The sequence below is a fragment of the Lolium perenne genome, chromosome 6 (genome assembly GCF_019359855.2).
Source record: "Lolium perenne isolate Kyuss_39 chromosome 6, Kyuss_2.0, whole genome shotgun sequence".
Lineage (NCBI taxonomy): Eukaryota > Viridiplantae > Streptophyta > Magnoliopsida > Poales > Poaceae > Lolium > Lolium perenne.
The window spans coordinates 204168319-204179927 of NC_067249.2; the positions used below are offsets into that span (position 1 = coordinate 204168319).

Consider the following 11609-nt stretch of genomic DNA (forward strand, 5'->3'; position numbering starts at 1 on the left):
TCTACAGGGTGGCATTCCTCTCGAGCGTCTCTCTGGTGTTTCTCCAGACTACTCGACTCTCCGTTCATTTGGTTGTGTTTGCTATGTTCTTCTCCCTCCTCGCGAACGCACCAAACTGACCGCTCAGTCTGTTGAGTGTGTTTTTCTTGGATACAGTGATGAGCATAAGGGCTATCGCTGTTGGGACCCTGTTGGTCATCGGATGCGCATCTCTCGTGACGTCACGTTTGATGAGACGCGTCCCTTCTATCCTCGCCCCACCTCGGGTACTTACCCGGTGGATGATATCTCTTTTCTTCTTTTTCCGGATGCACCCCCTGCTGTCCCTCCTCCTCTCCCTCCTACTTCTGATGCGCCCCCTTCGGCGCCATCCTCTCGTTCGTCTAGTCCACCTAGCACTCCTCGTTCTCCGGCTTTGGATCCTTCCGATGCTGTCCCTTCTTCTTCTGATGAGTTGTCTTCTCCCGATGAGCTTCCTCCTTCACGGCCTGTTCGTCAGCGTCGTGCTCCAGTTCGTTATTCTCCTAGTCAGTATGGTCTCTCTGTTGTTTCCGAACCGACTTCTTATCGGGATGCCGAGCGTCATCTTGAATGGCAGCTTGCCATGGCTGAGGAGATCGCTGCGCTTGAGCGCACTGGCACTTGGGATCTTGTTTCTCCCTCTTCTGGTGTTCGTCCTATCACGTGTAAGTGGGTCTATAAAATTAAGACTCGCTCTGATGGATCTCTTGAGCGCTATAAAGCGCGTCTTGTGGCTCGTGGTTTTCAGCAGGAGCACGGCCGTGACTATGATGAGACTTTTGCCCCTGTGGCTCATATGACTACTGTGCGTACCCTTCTTACTGTTGCTTCTGTTCGCCGCTGGTCTGTCTCCCAGCTTGATGTTCAGAATGCTTTTCTTAATGGTGAGTTGAGCGAGGAGGTTTACATGCAGCCTCCTCCTGGGTATTCTGTTCCCGATGGGATGGTTTGTCGTCTTCGACGTTCTCTCTATGGTCTCAAACAGGCCCCTCGTGCCTGGTTTGAGCGCTTCGCCTCTGTGGTGACTGCTGCTGGTTTCTCTCCTAGTCTTCATGATCCAGCACTCTTTGTTCACACTTCTCCTCGTGGACGTACTCTTCTTCTTCTCTATGTTGATGATATGATCATTACTGGTGATGATCCTGAGTATATTGCCTTTGTTAAGGCTCGTCTTCGCGATCAGTTTCTAATGACTGATCTTGGTCCTCTTCGCTATTTTCTTGGCATTGAGATTTCCTCTACTTCTGATGGCTTTTTTATCTCTCGGGAAAAGTACATTCAGGATCTTCTTGCTCGTGCTGCTCTTGGGGATGAGCGCACGGTTGATACTCCCATGGAGCTTAATGTTAAGCTTCGTCCTACTGACGGTGATCCTCTTCCTGATCCTACCCGTTATCGCCATCTTGTTGGGAGTCTTGTTTATCTTGCTGTCACTCGTCCTGATATTTCTTATCCTGTTCATATTCTGAGTCAGTTTGTCTCAGCTCCTACCACTGTTCACTATAGTCATCTCCTTCGTGTTCTTCGTTATCTTCGTGGCACGATTACTCGTCGCCTTTTCTTTCTTCGTACCAGCTCTCTCCAGCTCCAGTGCTGCTCGGATGCTACGTGGGCGAGTGATCCTACGGATCGTCGTTCCCTTTCTGCTTACTGTGTGTTTCTTGGTGGTTCGCTTGTTGCTTGAAAGACGAAGAAACAGGTAGCAGTTTCCCGTTCGAGTGTTGAGGCTGAGTTGCGGGCTATGGCTTTGTTGATTGCTGAGGTGACCTGGTTACGGTGGTTGCTTGCAGATTTTGGGGTCTCTGTTATGACACCCACTCCGCTTTTGTCTGACAGTACAGGTGCTATCAGTATTGCACGTGATCCGGTCAAGCATGAGCTGACCAAGCATATTGGTGTTGATGCCTTTTACACACGTGCTCAGGTGCAGGATGATGTTGTTGCGGTTCATTATGTGCCTTCAGATTTGCAGTTGGCGGATTTCTTTACGAAGGCACAGACTCGAGCGCAGCATGATTTCTTACTCTCCAAACTCAGTGTTGTGGATCCACCGTGAGTTTGAGGGGGGGTGTTAGATGTATATATTTGTATATTGTAGTTTCCCCAGATGTTAGGGGGCTTCCTGCATATTTGCACCTGTACATGTACTATATATTGTGGCCTTTGGCCCCCTGATAATACAACACGCATATTGCTCTAACAGAGAGAAGCGGCGGCGGGTGAACAGGGGTGACTCTCAAAGCCTAAGAAAGGATAGGGAAAGAGAAAGAGGAAATAAAAGCCACTCACCTTTTCCTTTAGGAGTGTTGTTTTACAAAGTTCGTAGCAGTAATCGTGCGATGGCAGAGCCGACGTCAATACAAAGTACAAAGTATGCATCTGGTGTCTCTGGTTATTAACCAAGAAGACATATGTGTCCTTGAAAGAACCAGTAAAACAGCAACAATGGTATAATCTAGATATTTCTATTTTCATGTACATGAGATATGCAATTGTGCACCCCATTCTATATATCGTGATACTTCTAGACCATATAGATGTCTATTAAGATATTTAAGGGCGAGAAAATAAACATTATAATATGCATGTAACCATAATTCTCTAGCTAGCTAATCCAAAGGAATCCATTAATCGGTTCACGAAAGGCTTGATAACAGTCAACATGAAAAACTAACATCACTTTGTTGCAAATATGCTCGTATTATTTAAAATTAGTGTAAGTTTTCCTCACTTTGTGGTAAGAAAATTCTTTGAAAACAAATAGAAATAGATAATGTCATACATTAAGAAATAAGATATACAAAATAAAAAAGTCTAGTATAAATAAATGATATATGCATCACAACAAAAATAGAATGTTAGTAATTTTTATGACTAGAAATCTACAAAAAAATGCAAAGTCAAACTGACTTCAAAAGTGATAGTGTGTACATTATATGTAATAGAACAACTGACTTAATGTCTTCTTAGATTGCAGATTTGTAAAACAGGTGGTTATTATGTCATAAAGAAATCAATTCAAAACTTTATGTGCGACAACCAAACTCTAGCGTGGAGTATGTGGAAAAATAGAAATGCATGCTTTGATCTTTGATAACCAAACTTGGCTGTATATGGAATAAATCTAGTGGTTTATTCCGCGGATTACTCCTATAAAGGAGCCTGGGCAACTCGGCCAGCCAAGGGGTTTGAAGGGGGGATTTCATCTGATCCGTTCATTGGTCGTGCCACAGTAAAAAAGCTGCTCCGCTTTTCACTTCAACCGTTGGATCTGTGAAAATTTTCCTCACTTCGTAAGCTTCCGAAAGAGTCCATGACGCGTGGGCTCAGCTACGTGCGGGGGCCAGGGGTGAGAGGCATCTACTGCTGTTCGGTCGCCTTGCTGGTGAAAACGTAGATCGCTCTCCCCAATCCCTGCTCCTCCTCTCATACCCAATCCCGTCTCTCCTCCCAGGCTCCCAGGGGCGGCCTCTCTCCCCCAAGCTAGCCCCATGTGGCCATGTGAGGCCGGAGAGGGCGGAGGCGAGCGAATGGAGCCGGATGGATGGTCAAGACGGGGACGGCCGCGGTCGAGGAGGATGGCGGTGCACCTGCTTGAGAAGGTTGTCCACAGCCGGCTGGGGCTCGAGATCTCCTTCCCTGGCTCGTTTTCTGCTCCTCCCTTAATAGCTGCTGAATGAGGCAGAGAAGAGGTGCTCGCAGATCTCGCCAAAAAATCTGGTTGGCGTTCCCTTCTTCCTCCCTGGTGATTAGTCTCTCCATGTGCTTAGCATCTGGGTCTAATTTAGTGATTTTTTTTTTCTAAGATCTGAGATGAATTAAGCATGGATCGACAGGAGTTGGTGGATTTGTGCAGGTTTGATCTGCTCAAAGTAATTTCTTTTTTGAGAACGAGATTTTTTTCTTGATGCTTATGACATACCTTCTGTTCCCGGCGGTGTAAATCTGCAGGGACAATGAGATGAGGTTGGTTCTACAAGTAATCACATCTGCAGCTTTAGATTTGGTTTTGCTATTTGAAAAACCACAGATCTGAGTCCATATTTATTTAGTAAATTACATTGTATCAGTGATGTATATGATCTTCGCAGGGAGCAATATTGATGTCTTTCTGCTCTAAAAGATTTAAAAGTGGCATTCCCTTTGGCAATATTGCTATTTCCCCTCTTTGTACCTTTAGAAGTGGCATTCTCTGAGTCTTGCTATTTGTATTTGATCTATAAGGTTCTAGAGAATACTTGGTTCAATACTACATGCTGGACAAGATGATTTCCTTATAAGCTACAGGATTGCATTGCTACTTGGTGGTTGTCATTCTTTTAACCTTTTCAGAGATAGAAGAAAGTGTGTTCTACAGTTCTACTTGCCACAATTAGTTTATATATATAATACTGGCCTTTGAAGACATGGGTTTTGGAAATATTTGAAGTGTACTACATGGTACAGTAGTAAGTAGAAAACATCTATAAATTCAGTAGCATGCACTCATGGAATTACTGGTGGACTTAATTTGTCTTTTGGCTTAGCCACTGAGGTCTTATGTCCTAAGTTTTTGTACTACATAGTATGGTTGTAAGCTGCAACCAACTATAAATTCAGTAATCATGCACTCACGGATTTACCGGTGGAATTTGCTTAATCTTAATGGAAAAATAGGGAACATTTGTTTCCGGTTCTTGAAAAAAAAGGCTGTCTTTTTTGACTTAGTCACTCAGGCCTGATGTCCTAATTTTTTGTACTACATGGTACGGTAGTAATAAGTACCAAACAGTTATATATCCAGTAGTCATGCATTCACGGATTTACTGGTGAGCATGATCTGTCATTTGAATCGGGTCTGATGTCCTAAGTTTTGCTGCAGGTGTTGCCTACACTTTGCGACCGTCTATCAAGGTTCTTAGCAAGCACTTCCTCTCAAATGCTTCCAAGTTACTGATTCCTCTTTATCCAATGCATACAAGATGAATTCTTTTAGTTTCCACTTGAATGATATGCCTCTTAGCCACCTCAATGTTCATTATTGTTTAACATAGCGATAAGGCTATCCAAACAAGTAATTCTACATCCTCTTTCTTAGTTAAAACTGAATCTTTATTAAGAAAGGAAATTATGTAATGTCTAGGCATAATTTGTACGCAGATGAATACTGCACATTATTATTGAGGTCAATAAGTATGGGCATCCCTTGGCTCATCATTTCTTATATAGTATGTTTGTAATTCTTCTCAGCAAGCACTCATTTGCTTCATGCATATACAGTATTGAGCATTGACCTATATTCTACTGCCTTAATTTGAACTTGATTTTGAGTCATGTCGGAGGATTTGACACAGTACTGCCCATCTTGACAAATACACATGCTAAAACATTGGGTTTTCTTTTGCATATATGCATCCCTGGAGTAAGCTCGGCATCAAGTCCTTTAGCTTGCATGCTCTATAGTATTTTAGTTCCATCGCAATAGTATGTGAATATTGACTCTGTATTCTGCTTACTAGGTACAGATGCACCTAATTGGTTGAGTCTGAATTCACTTTGATTGGAAGAGTTGCCCAGGATATCATTGGCGTGGCCTATACGGATAATTACTGAGACATGGTTCCAATTGCTAATCTAGCTGTTGTAGATGCTCAAATTAGGCATACATAGCCTGAGCTGGCTGCCGTTTTATCCTACAAATATCAGTTTCTTATACGTGTGACAACTAACAGCTTAAAAGTGAGATGGGCATCATTCAATCACACTGTTGAAGCCTGCTATCCACCTGGATGAGGGCAAACTCTACCAGAGTTGTCAGTAACCCTAGCACCTTCTATCGAGATGTTCTAATCCTTGGCGGAAATAGTGTGCCTTCTAATATGTAATTAGCAATATTGACCAAGTAACTTAAGTGCTAGGTGTTTGCTTTTGTATGCTTCTCCTTAGGTTAGTTGGTCTGTCCAAGAACTTCAAAATGGAAGACTCCAAATAGTGTGCGTGTATGTAACACTCCAGAAAGTCAAGTAGTATCTTCTATTATATGAAGCTGGTAATATTATCTAGGCATTTAAGAACCATATATTTTCATATATTGCTGGTGTTCTATTTGTATATGTTTTATATTGTTAAAGCTGCTAATATGAAGTCAGGTGATGGCAGCTCATGTTTGTTCACACTTGACAATCACAGAGATAAGTTAAGTATCTCTCGCTGGGGGTTGAAGTTACAGCAGCGTTTCGAAATAGAGAAAAACATCACGAAACAGCTAAAAAAAAGATTGAAAATTGATGTAAGATATGCCACTTAGGTCCTTCTGTATATTTGTCTTGCCCATTTGAGCATTCTGAAATGACAATCGGACTACTTTTAAACCAACGTGACAGGATGGCCAGTATGATGCACGCATCAAGCCCATCAAGGTTCACAGGAGTCAAAATAAGGGGTGTGATAGAGGCGTTAGGGTCGATCTAGGTTTTTGCACGCAGTCTTCTTCCTGGCTGCGATCTAGGTTTTTGCACGCAGTCTTCTTCCTGGCTGGCTGCTATTCCACGCTCTTCTTCAGCAACAAGCCGGCGCTCTCAATTTAACCCGCTTGCTCGAACCATTGGCTCAGCTCCATTATAAATCTTCACCAACCATGGTCAAATGTACTTTATTACCATACCGATGATTATTTAGAAGGATATGTTGGTGGCAACATTGCATACAAGTCTCGGCTTTGCCACAAAAACATAAACCCAAGAAAATCGACTTTACCTCGCTACCATCACCATTGTCCTCCTCGGTGAAGGCCGGTCCCTGCTTTGAATGATTGATCTGCACCGGGTCATAGGACGGTGCCTTTGAACATTAGCTAAATTTCCATGCGAGGATTGTTGTTATTGCCATTTTTGTATTGGAACTTCAGTATTGTGATGCTCATGTTTCTATTAGGTCGGAGATCTAAATTATTTGCCCCTTCCTGGTGTTTTTAAATTAATTAAATAAAAAACGCTACTCCTTATGTACTTCTGATGAAAATAACGCTCCTTCTTAACCGATTACATCTTATGGTTCCAGTTTTGTCTCGCTTTTGCCTCTGCGCCGGGGCGCGCCGGGTCATCTAGTAATCAAGAATTGGAGACTTCTGTTCAAGGAGCCTAAATTCTTTATAAGGGGGAAGATATGAGATATGTGTTTTTTCTTGCAATTTTTTAATACTATATATCAACCATGCTTAATGGGTATTTCAAAGGCATTAAAATTTCAAACAACATATGTTTTACGGAAAGGTGAGCTTTATTTGTTATTTTTTACAATCATACATGAACAACTCTAATACACAAGCTGGACACACCTCGTGTAACACACCACAACTCAACTCACATATATATCTCCGGCCGATGGAGGAGACGTACAGGTGAGTTCCGCGAGTTCATGGGCAGCAAATTTTGCTTCTCATGGACAGTATTCGATGTATATTTTGGCAAACTTCCGGCATATGTAATTATTGAGATGGATTCGTCGCTAACCGGTGACGTTGCTAACCACCGCTCGATGGGGATGGATGCCGTGCGCGCGCGCTGGAGGGAGACGAAAAGAAAAGGAGATGGCTAGGCTAGCTAGCTGGCTCACGTGCTCCGCCGGCGAGCCCACGAGACCGAGTGGAGGTGGTGGGCCTCCCGAGCGTCTCCCGTCCGTTGCTTGCGCTCGCGCACATGCTGACAACCGTCGCCGGAGCTTCCCTGGCAGCATAGCACAGCAGCCGGCCGGCGCGTGCGCCCCCGATCGATCCATCTCATGCTTGTCATGTGCCGATCTCCCGAATTAAACGAGAGACAGCGATGGCGCCGGCGATGCACGCACGATCCACGCCGCGCCATGATCAGATGCGTGCCGCCTCAGCCCTTCACCAGCTGGCCTTTACAACCTACCCTCCCGATCGACATCGAGAGTGAGAAAAGCGCAGGCACGAGTCCATGGCCAGGGAGATGTTTTTTTTTTTACCAGGAAAGGGTCCAAAGATCCTAGAAGCAGCTAGAATTACCGAGGCGGAGAGTACATTTTGCAGAAAAACCCCCACAGAACAGGGGATTTCTGGATAAGGACGGAAATTTTACAGAAAGGATCCTAGAAAGATTGTAGGAAAAGCAATCAGGTCCTTCCTTGTCAGCTTCGCGCCTGAAGGTCGTCGATGCATCGCTCCACCACAGAAGAGACACCGGCGCCGGGGACGAACCACTTGGTTCGGCGTCGTGGCTGGAGCAGAAGGCCTTCCCCTCGGACTGCTTGGTCTCTGGGAAGGAGATGGAGAGGAGGGTCGCCTTTCGACCATAAGATGCAGAGGCAGGGCAGCGATGGCCACCGGCATCGGTCCTCCGCCGATGAACTACAAGATCAAGGCCAAACAAAGTCGATGACCAGTCCTTGGCCACCGTGTGAAAGATCGAAGTAGCAGCAAATGATTTGCCAGCCGCCACCAACTCCTTACCGCCGTCGGTGTCCTGCCCCTCGCCGCCACGGTCGGCCAAGAGGACACCAAGGAGAAGAAGAAGATGCAGCAGCTGGAGGAAGCGCTTATTGACCGAGCTCGTCATAGTAACTCCGCTGGGCGCCCACCATGGACGCGAGCAGCGAGCCACCCCGATCTGCTTCCCGATGTGGCGCCTGCACGCCGAGAAGCACGAGCTCCAACCCACCTTATTCGCCGAGATGCCTGCGTCGAAGTTGCGCCGCAGCCGCCGCCCTCGCCACCAGAGCCACGCCGCCGCACCGCCCAACAACAGGATGCACCAGATCTGGTGAGAGAGAGCTGGTGACCTACTCCAAGACGCCACTACGGGCCTACTACTACAACCTACATCTACGCCGGCGCCTTCCCGTCGCCATCTCCGGCCGGCAGAGCCGCCGGAGAGGGGTCGGGATCGGCCCGGAGGAAAGGAGGGGACTCTCAACTACTGTTCACGGTAAAGAGAGAGGAAGGGGGAAATGAGCTCTATCCGCACCCCCTAAGTCATGGCCATGGAGATGGAGATTGTTCAGGTCCTTGTCCCGTCCTTGTCACCCGTGCCGTTCACTTTTTTTTAGTTCAAAATGTAGCATTTCCGGCCTCTGCATTAATCGATATATGATTTTCTTTATTAAAAAATACCCGTGCCTCGCGTCTACCTCCACGTGCCAACACTGAGCCGGCCGAGCACCCCTCTCTCCATGGCTCCGTATCGTGCCCGCGGTGCGTGAACCTACACACAACACACGGCTCCAATCCTCCCTCCTGCCTCACTGAGAGTCTGCGACCACCGTGTGCATGTCTCGTGCCTCAAGCACGGGCCATGCACGAAGGACGGTTCACAATTTTGGTACACCTAAGGGCATCTACAGTTATAGACGCTTACGGGAACGCTTCTGGTGTAAAAAATAAAGATTGCAAAATTTAAAATATCACCTAAACGTCCCCGGTACAACGCTGGACGCTAACTCTAGGCGCTAAATCGTCTTTGCTGCCAGCACTAGCCGCCTCGCGTAAAAGGGAAAATGGGCCAAGCGCCCGCTACATACTTTCGCGTCGATGCTCGACTTAGCTCCGGGATTTGGTGATCCAACCGCTAATCGGGTGGGAAATAATTCCTAGCGCCCCTCATTAGCGTCGGCGTTGTACATGCCCTAACACAAAGACAAATACACGGTACTGCTGTTTAACTAGGGCCTACATATAGATGCAATTGGGTCAACATTGGTGTACCCTCTACCTTGTTTACTTCAACAAAATGAACCGACTTTTCATGATAGCATCATCATTTTGTAAATGTTAATTATTTTCTCTTACACTAAAGAGGATAGAGGGTACCTTAATGTTGACCCGGTTGCATAGCCTAAATATAGGGCGTACATATTAATCAGCGTGAAACGGTTGTGTATATAACCAATCGATATAATTTTGGGCCGGCCCATGTATATTATTCACTTCAGTAATCTTTATATTAGTATAAATCTTAAATCTCATGTGGCTCATTAGTGAATGCTGAGTGATGTGACAAAAGTTTACTCCAACCTTGTTACTTTGGAGGGAGTTAGACCATAGAAACTCGATTTGGAGTTCGGAATTCTTACCGCCTGTGCTGGAGGAGCGGCGACCATAATCAGGGCCGGAGTAGCTACCGTCCCCACGGGTGCACCAATGAGTGAGACGGTCTTTTCAGCCCAAGCGGGAACCACACCGTGGGCTGGAGCCACGTCCTCCACATTGCCAGCGGCCGGAGTGGGTATCATGGCGGTGGGGGCGGAGCCACGTCCTCCAAACACATATAATATTTTTTACTCAAGGGCGCTGGGGCAGGGGGCAGCTTCCCCCTCCTCGTTCACACGCACACACCTAAGGATGTAATGGAAGACACATTTAACAAAAATTTGTCTAGCAATAATATGCAAAATTAAATTCAATTTTTCACTGTAGTCGAGCAGCTAAATTTAGTCAGCGTTAAATGGTTGCGCAAGTCACTGTATCTGATGTGGTTCATTAGTTTATGCCAAGGTGTTGGACAAAGTTTTACTTCCACATTGTTAGTTTGTTGACAAAGTTAATTTAGAGCCCGGATTATGCATAGCTCGTTTTAAAACAATTAATAAAAAACAACTGTGTTTTTAAATTTTGAAATATTCTGGGAAAAAATGTGGTTGTAGCCAGGTAAGCATGTATCTTAAAAGCTTCGGATGTACAAGTTTCATTGTACTCCCATGCTACATAAAAATGAGAAATTCTTATCATTTTGGGGATTTTGGAAATGTGTGCTTTCAGTATTTTCAGTTATATACTTTTGTCATTTTTGTGTAGACGAGAGTATAATGTATTTCATATTTGAAATTTTAACACTTGTAGCATATATCCCCAACTATACCCAAATTTATTTTTATATTTGTTTTGAAACTTCAAAATATAGTTTTCAATTTCTTCTAGAAAAACAAGCTACTTATAGCGTATCCTCACGAACACCTCACTCGAGTTGGACATCCTTATACTAGAAACTCTTCTATTAATTGTATGGCTATTAAAAAAGAGAACTATATGTGTGCTTCTCCTTTGCCGCCTGGCGTCACCATGCGTTGAATGAGCTGAGCCGAGCGAAGACATATGCCTCATGAATAGATTAATCAATCTTTTCTCGATAATTCGTAGTTTACTACTTAAACAGCATTGCACCCGGCCCCTTTGTAACTAGCATACGTACAGCTCGAGTCGAACAAAAGATTAAAAAAATGGAACCCACAATACGAGTTATCTGTGTAGAAATTATGAAGACGCCTAAAGCTATGAACGACCAAGTGGTAGATCAAACTGCCATCCATACTGGATGAAAATATTCGGCGAGCATTAGGCCACATGTTTAACAAATAGGATGTGAATAGTTCTTAGTCTACTGAAACTATAGGACGAACACTAGCACGGATCACGAAGCAAAAGTTAACGGTTTGAAGAAAATTTTGTAGTTGCAACTTCACTTGCAACTGAAAAATATCTCAATTACAATCTAACTTATAATTTAAGTGATGAATCACGATGCAAAATATGATGTTGCATGAGCCTGCACCAGCTTCGTGTTCATTCTGTTTAGAACTAGCAATTCCCAGTGAAG

At 44.7% G+C, this 11609-nt stretch overlaps 1 long non-coding RNA gene across 3 annotated transcripts; it reads left to right on the forward strand.

The window, feature by feature from the left end:
- The first annotated feature begins 3160 nt into the window (after positions 1-3160).
- On the forward strand, positions 3161-6113 carry LOC127306324 (uncharacterized). 3 transcript variants are annotated; one of them, XR_007854603.2, is made up of 3 exons: positions 3394-3741; positions 3828-4914; positions 5520-6113. It is a non-coding gene; the product is annotated as an uncharacterized lncRNA (long non-coding RNA). The 3 variants fall into 3 exon arrangements; XR_007854604.2 differs by having other exon boundaries at positions 3402-3741; positions 3828-3877; positions 3973-6113; XR_007854602.1 differs by having other exon boundaries at positions 3161-3741; positions 3828-6113.
- Positions 6114-11609: the final 5496 nt, after the last annotated feature.